Genomic DNA, 14,156 nt, shown 5'->3' with positions numbered 1-14,156 from the left:
TCTGCACTTCTTTGCAGGTGCCCATTAGAAATTAAAATGAATACAACTAAAAAGCAGAATATTTTCAGTAATTTCAGCTCATATTTTGTGCCAAGATGAAGGCATTTTGGGACAGGTGTTTGGAAATTCGGTTTGTGCCAAATAGACGCTCGTTCAGTACAGAGTAATTGCAGCTCTCTTCATTACCACCCTATCACCTGGCACTTCAGAAGCAAAGCATGGCCAGGGAAACTTCCAATTAAAAGTTAACTGTCACATTTCATTGTGGTTATTTAAGGACTCTTTAGTAACTTGTAACAGAAGAACAAACAGGCTAAATCTCCACAGTTTTGTATATAACTTATTAGCATGGACAGAAAACTGGGGTACCATGTATAGAGTCTGAGCCTGGGTGCAGTGAGTGGATGCTGAAGACTTTTCTTAGTTCAGGACAAGGAGATACGTGTTAATAGCTGGAAAACTGCTGATACAGTTTTGGTGTCTGCTTTTGAAAATCGGAGCCATTAATGGTGTCAATAAATTGCAAAAAGTCATGGTAATCCAATTACTGCTATTTTAAAACACTAAGGTTCCTTTGTAGCTATGGAAACAAAAATGCAGACATTAATGAGCAAGGGGAAAAAAACCTGGTGTTTCCTTGACAACAGATAAAAGCATAGCTCCATGAAACCCAAAGGACAGAATGACAGAAATACCTTTTACCATGACATACAACTGAAATACGAGTCCAGTGCAATAATATACTTCACTCTGCCAGGAAGCTACAAGTACTCTTTTCACACGACCACTTCCCATCTGTATTCTGAAGTTATCCAGTAGCATGAGGCACTCTGTATGTTTCACTGATCATCTTCATGAGGGTAAGAATTAAAATGGCATGTTAAAGCCTGTGATAAGAACTGGAACGCTTTTGTGGCATGCATGGAGCAGATGAGTGTTGTATATAGCATGCTGAAAGAACTTTTCCGACAACAGGCATGAGATGTAAACAATATGTGCCAACCCTGAGATTGACCTCGTGCTTTGCAGCGTGGATGTGACTAGTGTGCTCCACAGAAAGCTAGCCATGGGCAGAGTGGACACTACTATTTCACACCCAGGTGTTGAAGAGCAGTTGTTCCCTGGAGTGCATCATAAATTCTGTGTACATAGAGTACCTCTTTTCTCAGTGAAAAACTACAAATATTAGGTAAGATTATGACAAAGAAAGGGATACAAGAAGTGTGCAACTTTAACTTTATTATTATCACTTGAAATTTAGCTGGCAGCTCTCACACAATCCAAAAATATTTATGTCAGAGGAACTCAACATTGTTCAAAAACAATAAAATAAGAGAGGAATTGTGATAGAGATAAATAAGAGGACACCAGTAAGATTACAGGGCTATTTTTCAGTGGATAGCATACAACATAAGAGAAAAATTGATATGTAAATTAAATTTTACAATTTAAAAATTAATAAATAGAAGATTTAATTGTCAAATTTCCCATAGTCATTTTGTAAGAACTGAATCTTCAAAAAAAAGGTCTTCCTTCAACTCTATCCAGCTTATGGTATTAAGAGCATCCCTTCAGAGTGGAAAGTATATCAGTCAGTTCCAAATCCTAAATTGTTTTGTGTCTACAGCAATAAAGAGCTGAATACTAAGCTACAAGAATGTAGGGTTTCCTTGACAACATGTTGAGAAAAAACACAATTATATGAAAACTTATGGACAAAATTAAAAAAAATATATTTGAGTTGGCTGAATGGTGTGGGACATGGGTTTACCTATGTGACTGGTACTGCTCTGGGGTCATGGTGATGGGAATCCTGCGTTTCTACAGTTCTAGTTATTGATGCTGCCTTTTACTGCTGTTGACATTGATCTGAAAGTTGGTTCAAATGATCAATGACCCTGTCAAATTCTAGTTTCATTTTCTGTAAAGTACACTTAAGTTAGTGTAGCTGGTGAGTTTTAGAACATTTCTGAATACTATCAGAAGTTCTCGATTTATCTGTTTTTCTATGACAAATAAGAAACAGATGGAAAAATTAGTATGAGTATACTCGAGTTTGTGCATGTGCAAAAAACATCTAACCTTGCTGACTTCTTGAGTCAAAGCAACTGTTCCTCTGAAAGCTACATTGCTTTTAAGTGCATCATAATTGTAATTACTCATATTTATGATGCAATATGCCTGAAATACTATAGCTCATTACTCCAGCAATCTAAAAGACCTGGAAAGACCTTCCATATTCCTCCTGCAAAACATCTGTTTTGCAGAAGAGGCACCATAACATCCTTCACTTTTTAACCTTTTAACTGTTAGCAAAAGATGACTTGGGCAAGAAGGAGTAACTGGAGCTCTCTTCATTACCACCCTATCACCTGATACTTCAGAAGCAAACCTAGACTCATATATCTGCTTCTTCTCTCAGATGTCTAATTTTTTTCTTGGGTTGTAGACTATCCTTGGGAATTAATCCATGAAACAGTCCTTCACCAGACCTGCTCATGCTGAACTAATACTAAAAAACCAAACCAAATAAAAGTCCAAATCAACACTATATCATGATTCAGCATTTAGAGCCTTACCTAAACCACATTAAATCTAAATTTGAAAAAAAGGTCTGTGGGATTTTAATGGAAGATGGTTTGAGGCTAGCTTTTTTTTTTTCCTCTCCTTCAGGTGAGTATCTACAGTAGAGCTCTGCTACTGGGGTGTGAAAATAACCCAAGCGTGTTGTGTTGGGTTTGTGTGTAGCAGGGTTTTGGTGGTGGGGAAGAGGCAACAGAGGGGGCTCCTGTGAGAAGCTGCTAGAAGCTTCCCCAGCTCCAAGTGGAAGGGAAGTACTCATGTGAGTCCCTCCCATAGGGCTGCAGCTCTTCACTAACTGCTCCAGTGTGGGTCCTTACCATGGGCTGCAGCCCTCCCAGCAACAGACTGCTCCAACAGGGCTTCCCTCAGAGTCCCGGCCTTCTTCGGGCACAGCCCCCTGCTCCGGTGTGGGGTCCTCCACAGGCTGCAGGTTGGCATCTGCTCCACCAGTGACCCCCATGGGTGGCAGGGGGACAGCCTGCACTCTCCCCACGGGCTGCAGGGGGTCTCTGCTCCAGTGCACCTCCTCCTCCTTTCTTCAGCTGACCTCGCTGTTTGCAGAGGTATTTCCCTCACTACTCCTCCTCCCAGGTTCCCCTTCTTAAATACGTTATCACAGAGGCACAACCACCATCACTAATTGGCTTGGCCTTGGTGCAGAGGGGTCCAGCTTGGAGCTGGGGAAGCTTCCAGCAGCTTCTCACAGGAGCCATCTCTGTAGCCTCTCTCCTGCTACCAAAACCCCATCACACAAAAACCCAGCATATTTTCACAAATTGAGTTTGTCTTTTGCCCATGACCATAACTGGTGAGTCATCCCTCCCTGTCCTTGTCTTGACCCCTGAGCCTTTTGTTGTATTTTCTCTTCCCCATCCCTCAGGGGGAGGAGTGAGCAAGTGGCTGCTCTGCGCTCAGTTGCCTGCTGGGCTTAAACCACGACACACTTCAAAGAAAAAATGCAATTCCTGGTGAAACACTTAGGTTGCATGCACTACCAGCTGAACCTTTTCATTTTTGTGATTGTCTTAGCATTTTCTCAGCAGCTCTTGACTCTTTTCCCTATGGGACCCATTACTTTTGCCTCGTGTTTTAGTTTTTTCCCTTGTACTGGCTTTTCTTTGGCAAGAATGTTTGCTTCTAATGAAGTTGTATCTCTCCCTTTTGCTGTTCAAGCACATTTTTGTCTTTAAGCTCTTTTCTCTTGGTCTTTTTTTTTTTCAGTGTGGCCTGACCAATATATGAGAGTTACACTCCTCTTTAGGGGGGTGGTTCTTGCTGTCTTGACAAATAGTCAAAAGTGCCATATGCATCTTAGTAATTGTTATGCAGTATTGATATAAGGCTAATAGTTGGCTCTCCAATTTGCTAGAATGCTTTCATTCCTCCTGCTTTGAATGTCTTTTTATATTAAATTTTTTCCAGAATTTTTAATACTTGCTTTAAAAGATCAATTTACAGAGCTGTGATCTTTGAGGAAAAAAAATCATGTTAAGTACCATGGTGGAAGTGTGCCTTTGGTCAAAAGAAAGTTGCGTAGGCAACAATGATTTCTGTATATTCAAACTTAAGAGTTCCCATCTATAAAAGAAATACCGCTATTTGTGATAAATGATAGCAATATTATGTAATGATTCTTCATGGGGATTAGTCCTCAGAGAAGGATTAGGTGCATTTTGACATTTATCTGCAGCAAAGTGGCCAATACCATGGCAGAAATGATGAATGCTGCAGTGACTTGGAAATATGACTACTAGAGAATCACTATACATAGTTGTCCATGACATACTGAGACAAAAATGAGCAATATATACCTTTCAGAGTTACTGCTTCAGGCTATGTATTTTGTTACAACACTTTTCAAGCTGGGTCAAGAAAACTGTAGTTAGTACAAATTATAGTAAAAGATTCAAATGATACTACTTGTTAATAATGCAGGGTTTAACTGGGTAAAAAGTATCTTCATTGAGCAGACAGTACACAAAGATTAATTTAGAGAAAGTAATAAAAAAGGTAAAGATCTGTCTTTTTTACTTTTATACATACAAAAAAATTGCAATTCTAGGAAAATTACCAGTTTTACTGAATTGATTTAAGCAATTTCAGTTTGCAATCTACATCACCATGTACAATTGCACTCGGTCTGTATGACTGTAACCCTGCTGGGAGCCATATTTCTTTTCTCTCTAAACATGCAGTTCTCTGTATCAGCTGAGGCCACAGACATTTCTCTGGCAAAATTTTCCTGGAGCTGACCTCAGCTGTAAGTTTATACATGAAAGAAGAATGTAAGCTTCTACTATGACTAGTAGCCAGAGCCCACTCAATACCAAGTCAGCCTGTACTTCTGTGTATTAGAGGTGATATCTCTGACAGTTTTACCAGACAGATATAGAACTGGAGATTGTTTTTCATTCCCTGTAGTGGGATTCATTGTTTAACTACCTTTATCAGATTCTTTGTTAAAGGTTGGGATTAATAGTCTGAAGTCCTCAAGCCCAGTCTTGCTGTTTTCACTCACACACTGAATTCTGCTGATCTGGCATTCAGCTCTGGATCCTCGACTCTGGGAGCTCTCACACTGCAGCTTCACACGGCAGCCAGGAGATGGGGTGAAGAATTGCCAGTGATACTGGACACTAAATGGCAATATTGGCATTGGGAAGTGTCTCCTCTCTTTCCCATCCCCCTTTGCTTATGTATCCAGTTGTCCTGCTTTTTATTGCCAGCAGAATACCATATGCAATAGAAATCCTGTTTGATTTGGGGCTCATTGTAATATTTGAAAAAATACACACCTAAACCATTACACTCAAGAATGTAACACCCTGTGTCCAAGCACATGATTTTCAAGCTGGATGTCTTCTCTCACACATACATGAAGATATGCATCTAGCAAGTGCTAGTTAGTCCCTTACTATCATGGAGCAGCCAAGTCATAAAGGTTTCCTGAAGTTTTCAAGCTCCTTTCTAAAACTGTTTTGTCTGTGTTTCACTCTTTGTGGTCAAAAATATCTTTGAGAAGTGTTCTCACTTGTCTGACAAAAACCTTCCACCAGTCCCTCCCAACAACAGTGTATTCATAACCATTTATATTCACCTTCTAGTGTGCCAGCAATTATAGTTTAGCTTAAATAGAGTTTTCCTCTCATTCCCCATGATATTACAGAGAACAGCCCTTTAGTCTCACTCCTGTTGGTCTCCTTTATACCCAGTAGTTACCACAAACATTCAAGTCTGTTTTCTGTCCAATTTGGATCAGTAAGGCTGATGCATTGCTAGACTACTAAACAAAAATGGGCTGCCAGGATGTCCTGTTTTTTCTTGGCTATGTTTTATGGAATATTCAAGGGAACAGTCATGGTCTAAGATTTCCTACCTGACCGGTTGTGGAGTGGCTGCTATGTCTGTTGTACCATTCTACTCAGTGCTACTAAGATTTGGGTACCTATTTAACATGTTTAAAGGCAGAAATATAGGTGTCCTCTTAAGATTTTTACTGTGGAAATCTGGATGCCTTTTGGAATACAAGCTTTTGGAGGTTAATTAAAAAATAGCAGCAAAAATCATAACAAGATGTTCACAGTATGCAAAATCAAAAACCTTCCTAAATACGTAATTTACCTTTTTTAATTTACAGGCTGAGGAAGAAACTTGACTGGATTACATCTGTTAAGTTAAAAAAAAACAGCAAACAAACCCAAGAAAAAGATAAAAGAAAAAAAGTAATAATTTTTCATTTGTGCCTGATGGGGTTGTGTTGTTTTTTTTTTAACTGTTTGCAAATCCTCAGTGTAATGGTTTGAAACCCAGTCGTGTCATTTCTTTACGCCCACACACAGAGCTGCAGTAGTGCAGACACTGTAGCAGGCAAACCATATTACCAGCATCGGCCATTAAAACTCTTCCTACACCAAGCGTGGGCTGACTTCACCCCCTCCTCTCTTTGCACACACCCCACCACCCACCCTTCAATTTTCAAATGCTTAAAAAAAAGAGAAGAGAAAGACACTGAAAAAAGAAAACAGGATGCTTCTTTTGTTTCAGCGCTATTCCAGAGACCTGAACCTCTCCACCTGCCTGTGAATTGGCCACCTAAAGGTTAGCAAGTGTTTTGTTATCATTTTATATAGACAGAGATATAATTAAACTCTAGATGATAACACAGAAATTTTAAAGTTATAATTTTTTAAATGTGATGCTTCTTTCACTTAGCAATGAGAAAGATTTTTTCCTAAAACACAAAGCATTGTAGTACTGGCCCCACTCCTGTTTTCCAGAGGGCTTTAATCAGTATTTTTTCATCATTTAGTCCAACCTCCTAAACTTTAAAAGATGGATTAGGGTTATTATTTTTCTGTTAGAGCAACCTGTTGATTACAGACTGCTGGCTGGAGGTTAACTCTTTCCTAACAAGGGAAATGCACAGGAGCAAATTTGATGAAAGGACAAAAGAATGGAAAACCTTTGAGGTTTTTAGACTTCTTAACCACTAACAATCCTATCTTTTTTCATTGTGAAGACACCAACAGTGTTACAAAACCAACAGATGTGTTAGATATGTTTCTTTTTAGAAAGAAGTGGTGTAAATTTAAACTAAAGACATATAATAACTAGAAAGCATTTCTTATGACTGGAGCTGAGAAAAGTAGCAGTATAAGAAGTAGAATAGGAAATATTCTCTGATGCAAATTGCACTAAGAGATCAAAAGGACCAATACAACGTTTACTTACACACTAAAGTATATTTTAGCTAACAATGTTCTTATTGATTTAAGCCTTTTGAATGTTTTCATTTATCAATATTCAAGAAAAGAAGAATCAAAAATATAGAAAACTGTATAATAATGATCAAAACGGTGCTATTCTAGAATGAAGGAAAGTTATTACAGATCACATTATTCTTAAAAGGTTTTAATACTGTATTCTGGTACAGTGTTTACAAAAATTAAAAAATAAAATAATTTCACTGATATTACACAGTTGTGGAAGTACAGTGTCAAAAATATTTGTCCTCAGGCTATGGTACAAGAATTTCAAAGTTCTATCAGCATGTTCTCTAGTTGCTTTGTACTTTTGTAACATATGAAGCAGAGCAAAACTTCAGGAGCAATGACGTCTTAACAAGTAGCAAGATTTCCTAAAGTCAGAATTTGAGCCAGAAGTGTTATCACTGAAAGATTATGAGAGCTTCAGAAGATTAGGGAATTACACATTTTAATACTAATTCTGCAGGGGACTGAGGCTCTCAACTTTGTTAATAAAGTTATAAACAGTCTGCACACTGCTGGTGGAACTTGCAGTCATTTGAGATGGAATAGATCCTTTAAGAAAAAGTGAACTGGTGAAGTCAGTACTTCTGTTATGAGACATTTCAAGGTATGAAGTCAAACTGAGAAAAGAGCAAAGGCATAAATAGTTTTTAAGTAAAACAAGGTTAACAGTCATTTCTGGGCTAATCAGGAAGTGTATCAGTTCCATTTTGCTGGTTTGAATTGAGGACTAGAAAGTGCCAGAATTAGGGTATGCTCAAAAACTTTTCCATCAAACAAGTAGTGTTTAAAGTACCTGCAAAAAATTTGTTTCAGACCCTGTGGTTCACTATTACTTTATTAGATTTAAGTAGAAGTTTTGTCTAGTCAACCGAGTTCTTCATAAACACTGGCACCTTGTGCTAGCCGTCAGTGGTAGACTAGCAACTGCAAATAATAATTCCAGTATCTGTATCTTCTGCTGACGGTAGGAGATCGTGTGCTGTTCTCAATCACTGTCCTCATAAGAAAAATTGTTAGCAATCCTATAAGATACTTTTTTTTAAAATTTAAGTTTGTAAAGTACTTTAAAACATGTAGTTGATAGGATCTTTGAAATCTATTTCCTTATTAGCACAGGAAGCATGCTTATCGCTACTTTCACTTGATCACATCTTTGACTAAGACCCTGTAGGAATCTTTGAAGGATACAGGGTTTTAGACACCTGGGAAGGAGCCCTTTCCACAGATTCTTTGAACCTAGAAATACATACCAATGGTATGGGGGTTTATCTCCTCAAATCCTGATTAAGACATGAATTGGGAGTGAAGTGCAGTTAGCACCACATACTCCCTACTGTGTAGTACCTGACAGTAAGCTTATCTTTATACATAGTTAAAATAGATACTTTGCTGCATATTGAGCTGAAGTTAGTTGAAGTTAACTGAAGTTAATAGAGCTTCTCTGAGCAGGATAATGTTTTGAACTTAAATTAATCTGAGTAATCTTGCATAGAGGTTCCAGTTTAGGAAGTGACACCCAAAAATACATTGGTTAAAAAGATAAAACAAAAATCACTTAATTTCAAGTAGAACTAATGCAGTGTAACACTGGTCCTCTGTATTAACTGTACAGTTCAAATTACTTCTAGCCATCACAGCAACCTGTTCATCCATATAAATGGGAAGAATCATAGGATGCTGTGGAGTCAGTGTGATTCCAGAGTCACTTATTCAAGGTTTAGAGATTTTAGATCAAGCTTCAAAAGATTCTGTTAAGCTCTGAAACCTGTGTGATAGTGGCAAACATCCATGCAGTCACTTGCTTTAGTTGTTACTTGCTTTATTTAATTATTGCTTCTTTAAGGCTCTCAGGATAAGAAGTTTGCAGTTTCAGCATTTAGAATTTGATATGCTACTGGGTGTTCTAAATAATGAATTATATGTGTTTTAGAGTTGTTACTAGTTCCAGCATACTACTGGAGTTATTAGTACTGTTTAAAATAAGTGTCCCTTTTAAGTAAGTTCACCTTAACTTAAAATAATAATAGTCAGTCTCAAAGTGGAATAAAATATAATGGGCTTCAGATATGTGATAAAACTGAAGAGAAACTAATTTTGACTGGTTATGTAAAATGCCCATAATCATCTGTTTGTATGATTTGATTCATGCCAGTATTCTATTATAAGATGTGCATCTTTTTTTCTCCGTTAGTTTGTTGACTGTAGCATGCAATAATCCTCCAGAAGATCTCACTTATATGTGAGAATCCATTCCTTTAGGAAAGTATCTCCCAACAGAGCTGAAACTAGTCGCTGCATGTAGTTTTATCCATATGGACAGAATGAGTCTGTAGATCAGAAGCATGAGTCATTCTAAAGCAGTTCACAATGTCAAGTAGTTTTCTAGATTCAGTGATTTTAAAAGCATTTGCAGTCCCATTACCAATTACTGGGAGCATTTCAGGGTATAATAGAAACTAGAAGGATTTTAAGGAACAACACTAGGCCCTGTTAAGAGCTTTTTTGACCCCTGAATAACCAAAAGACAGGCAAGAAAGATAGGAAGAATAAGCCAGAAATATTTTTTCACCTCCAAAATTAGAGGCCTACTAAAATAGGGTCCAGAAACAAACTGAAAGCAATCCAAACATCATGCAAAACTCTCCAAGAGCAATAAAGCTGTGTAGAATTAAAATCCGTTGACACCTCTGGCGTTAGTCTATCATCTGAATTACTAAAAGAGCGAGCTTCTGCTGCAGTGGATATTGGACAACCATAATACTACAGTTTCACCGCTATCCAATTAACAAGATGCAGGCTGCAGCTATCTGAATTGGGCAGGTGCTCATCGCAGTAAGATTAAAAGCGACATCTTCCAAAATCCAGTGTTCCTAAGGAATTTTTACAGGCCGGGTATGCTGATTTTGTAACATTATAGGGAATGCATATTCCAGTCTGGGATTTACTTAGTCTAGTAGCCGTGCAGGAAGTAGCCATTCCAGTCCATCTGCTAAATGGCCATCTGCATGAAGACCAGCTGACCCCCTAACAGGATACCCTGGCTCTGCTGACTGCTTTATGAAGTCAACCCACAAATGAAATCTAAACTCTTAAAATGATCTTTTCACTTCTCTTGACTGTCCCCTATCCTGTTTTCCCTACAGCTTTTCACAAATTTTAGGGAGGTTTGTTGAGCATGACCTAGCACTTCTAACATTCTTGAAGTGTGTTCCCTCCTGGTTACTGCTTTCTACCCTACTTCAGGGCACCATTACAAGAAGCTGGTGGATAATACCCACACTGGATAAATTTAGCAGTTCATATGTAGCAAGTATCTTCTCTCCACCATTGTTTTCTTTTCCAACACATTTTATGAGAGATCTTTAAAGTTATAAGCAAGTTATTTTTAGTATTCAGTATTTCACTGAATGATACAATTGAATGCAGTGTACAAAATGCCTATGTCTTGAAGACAGCTGATTCTGTTCATAGGTTCCTACATGAATAATGATAAAGAATACAAAGAGATTGAAATGCTACTTCATTTTCTTCTGTTTCATCTCTTCCTGTTTTCTGAAGGTTGTTACTGTGACACCAATGTGAAAAAAAAAGAAAAAACCAACTTCCTACTTCTAATCTGTTTCAAGTCTTTGTCCTCATTTCTCTCTGCTTGCATCAAGTATTGACAGAAATGAGACTTCTTTTGCTGAAACGCCTCGCTCAATAAAAGGTATGTGAGCTAAAATTATTTACAGAGTAAAGAGGATTCCCCTTCTGTATGCTCTCTGGTATTATACTTAAGGTAGGGATCACCAAAGGCTTTTAAAAAAGGCAAAGACTTCTGGTATAATATAGTATAATATGTACATTCAGAATGTTGAAAAGCTGCTTCTGCATAGTTACAAAAATATGTCATGTCTACAGATTGTATCTGTAGACCAAACCAGGGGATTGAGGACTGTATCTGCTTAAAGACTGTGATGCTTCTCTCAATGGTGTGTCCAAAAATCATATGTGAGTGCAGGAAATAAGTAGTTACATGTGTATTTAATGATTTTATTTATAATGATGGACAGTTGACAGTGCGTTTATGTGTGCCGTGCAGAAGACAAAAATCTTTTGGTTGTATAATCCAAGATTATTATAACACTGCTGATAAAATGAAGTAAGTTTCATAAAATGTATTTGGAATTCAGGAAAAAATTATATAGAAAAGAGGAACACATTGGATTTACAATTAGTTTTTTATACCACTCCCCCTTATTAAAATACTTTATGGTTATTCTTATATACAGAATAAGACAGTTTCTGCTATGCTGATTTGTTGTCTGAAACTCCTCCACTTTCTGACTTTTCAGTGTTCCACAGACCTACTTATGGTGTGTACCTGAAGGCATAATTCAAACTAGGAACAAAATAACTATTTAAATGGAATTTTACTGACCAGTTTTGATGGCTTAAGAAACTAATGTAGAAAATTTTGGACTGGCCAAATCCTGCTTTTAGTTTTGTTTATTGGAAATTTTTCCTTATCTAATTAGGATCAAGTTTTTACACTAGTAGTTCTATGCCACAAGTTACAAAACTCTGTTATAGAACCTTGGGGAATAATCAACAAAGGAAGTTTTTCTACTTTAGGCAAGGACTAACCAGATTTAGCCTTGGGGTAGAATTAGTTTGAGATAAGCTATTTTTGTCAATGTGCAAAGAAATGTAGTGGCTTGTTTTGTATATAAATGACAGATGTGAAAAGTATGATCGTATTTGCCACAGTAGAATACAAGCCACAGAAATTTCACTTAGGAAGAAAGTATTTTTTGTTTGCTGTGAAAAGCAAACTACCACAGATGGTAGAAATGTATTATTAAACTCTTAAAAGTAATGAGATTGTGTTTCACCATTTAGTTTAATTGTTTAGCATTAGTTAAAACTTTCCTTTAAATTTTCTGTAATCAATTAGGTATTTTCTTTGTAGAACATTACAGAGCACTGAAACGATTCTCAGAATTACACTGCATTTTGGGCCACAGAAATTTAACAGAATAAGTGAAATTACACAGAGAGTCTGGTATTCTGGAACTACAGGATTTATATTAAAAACATCTGTCCACCACAAGTCCTACTAATTTACAGGCTGGCCTTGAAGGGCCCATCAACTATGCATGTGCATGAGGATATTCAGAGAGAGAACGTAGTTTGTGACACTGGAGCAGGCTTATCGGGGCGGAAATGTAAATTCTGCATTTCCACTGTTCTCTCCAGGGGAAGGAGGTGAGCACAGATACTATGACTTGTTTTGCCTGATGTGGTATGAGTTAGATGTTCTAGCTACACGGTATTCAGACTTCACTTTTGTTCTTGAAGTCTTGTCTCTGCAGCATATTTTTTCCCCCTCAACTTTTTGTTATTTTCACATTGTTGGAAAAACTGCTGCGTGCTTAGTTTATGAGTATCATTGGCTCATGTCTTATCACTTTGCTGCTGTTTTTATTGTATGCTGTGTTTAAATGGCTATAAATAAAGGTGACTGTATAGCTTAAGAACCATCTTAAATGGACTTGGAATGTCTATAACCTCACTTTGCAAATTAGGGAAATCCACTTTTATCCCACAGGGTTAATCACATTGCAGAATATGGAAAACAACTGAATTCCTTTAACAAGCCGTATTCTTTTAACATTCTTTCATCAATATAGTCAATACCTATATTAAAATGCCACTTAAAGGATTGTTCCATGTAGAAATCTCTGAAGTGGACAAGAAAAGTCCATGCTTGATAACTGCGTTTGATTTATAAAATTCGTGAGAAAGGAGAAAAGGCAAAATCTAACACATTGCAGTGCATAAATCAGTTCATTTTACAAGCTATTTTCTGGGATTTTTATTACACTAAAATCTTTGGGTGAAGACAAAGAATCCCATCAGGCACTGATACCTTTCCCATAAATGGTCTGACCCTGAGCCCACTGCAGCTGGCAGCAAGCTTCTCAGTCCCTTCAGGGGCCCATCAGCAGTTCTGTTCATGTGTGTAATGCATGCAGAGAAGAGAACGGCCTTGCTTGTGACCAGAAGGAAAGTCAGAGAACACATCCCAGGGATTGTATTGCTTTTTTTTTCCTCCACTTTTCCAATTCTTGCAAGAAGCAAAGCAGATCAGAGAGAAACTGGAAGAAGCCTTGGCTGTGAAACATAAGTTGCCAGCCAGCAACAGAACTTTCCAGAAGCGGTGCAGAGGGAGAAGCCCAGAGTAATAGCTACTGGGCTCTTGGTACAGTAGTTTTCTGTTGCTCAAGCAGACAAGTATTTACAGTTGCATTCTGAGGTACACATAGGGATGAAATAATCAGTCGGGTTAAAGGCAACACCATAACATGTAAACCTTTTCCTTTGCAGAAGACTGCAACCAAGAGGATTGCTTTATCTTTCACTTTCAATGGTGCATACATTTAATACCAAAAGTACCTGAATTCCTAGTCTATTAAGATGCTAATTACATTTATTACTGAGCACATAACTCATTGACCTTAACCTGTTCCATGTCATCATTAATAGAAAGTTATTTTCCTATTTTTTCATTTGATGTGAGATGCTATCATTTTCAGTTGTGAAGTAACAGAACTTTTCTTGGATCTCCATCCAACTTTATATCAACTTACCAGATTTATTAACTGCTCTAATAGTAACCAAGGAATACTCAAAAACAATTACACTGAGTTTGCCATTTCTCCTCTATGTGAATTATTTGCAAAATTCTCAGTAACTACCTGCAACAGAGATTTTGCTTTGAATAATGGTAATATAGTGTGTGTGTCATATAAAACC

At 37.5% G+C, this 14,156-nt stretch overlaps 1 protein-coding gene across 1 annotated transcript in view; it reads left to right on the top strand.

Annotated features, from left to right (window-relative positions):
• The window catches only part of ZNF831 (zinc finger protein 831), a 60,936-nt gene that overhangs the window by 34,183 nt on the left and 12,597 nt on the right, over positions 1-14,156 (top strand). Inside the window, exons 11-12 of the mRNA XM_074843397.1 lie at positions 6,628-6,681; positions 10,914-11,064. The gene's annotated coding sequence lies outside the window, so the exon portion shown is untranslated. The remainder of the gene's footprint in view (positions 1-6,627; positions 6,682-10,913; positions 11,065-14,156) is intronic.

The sequence above is a fragment of the Strix aluco genome, chromosome 17 (genome assembly GCF_031877795.1).
Source record: "Strix aluco isolate bStrAlu1 chromosome 17, bStrAlu1.hap1, whole genome shotgun sequence".
Taxonomy (NCBI): domain Eukaryota; kingdom Metazoa; phylum Chordata; class Aves; order Strigiformes; family Strigidae; genus Strix; species Strix aluco.
This window is presented reverse-complemented; position numbering and strand designations above follow the sequence as displayed.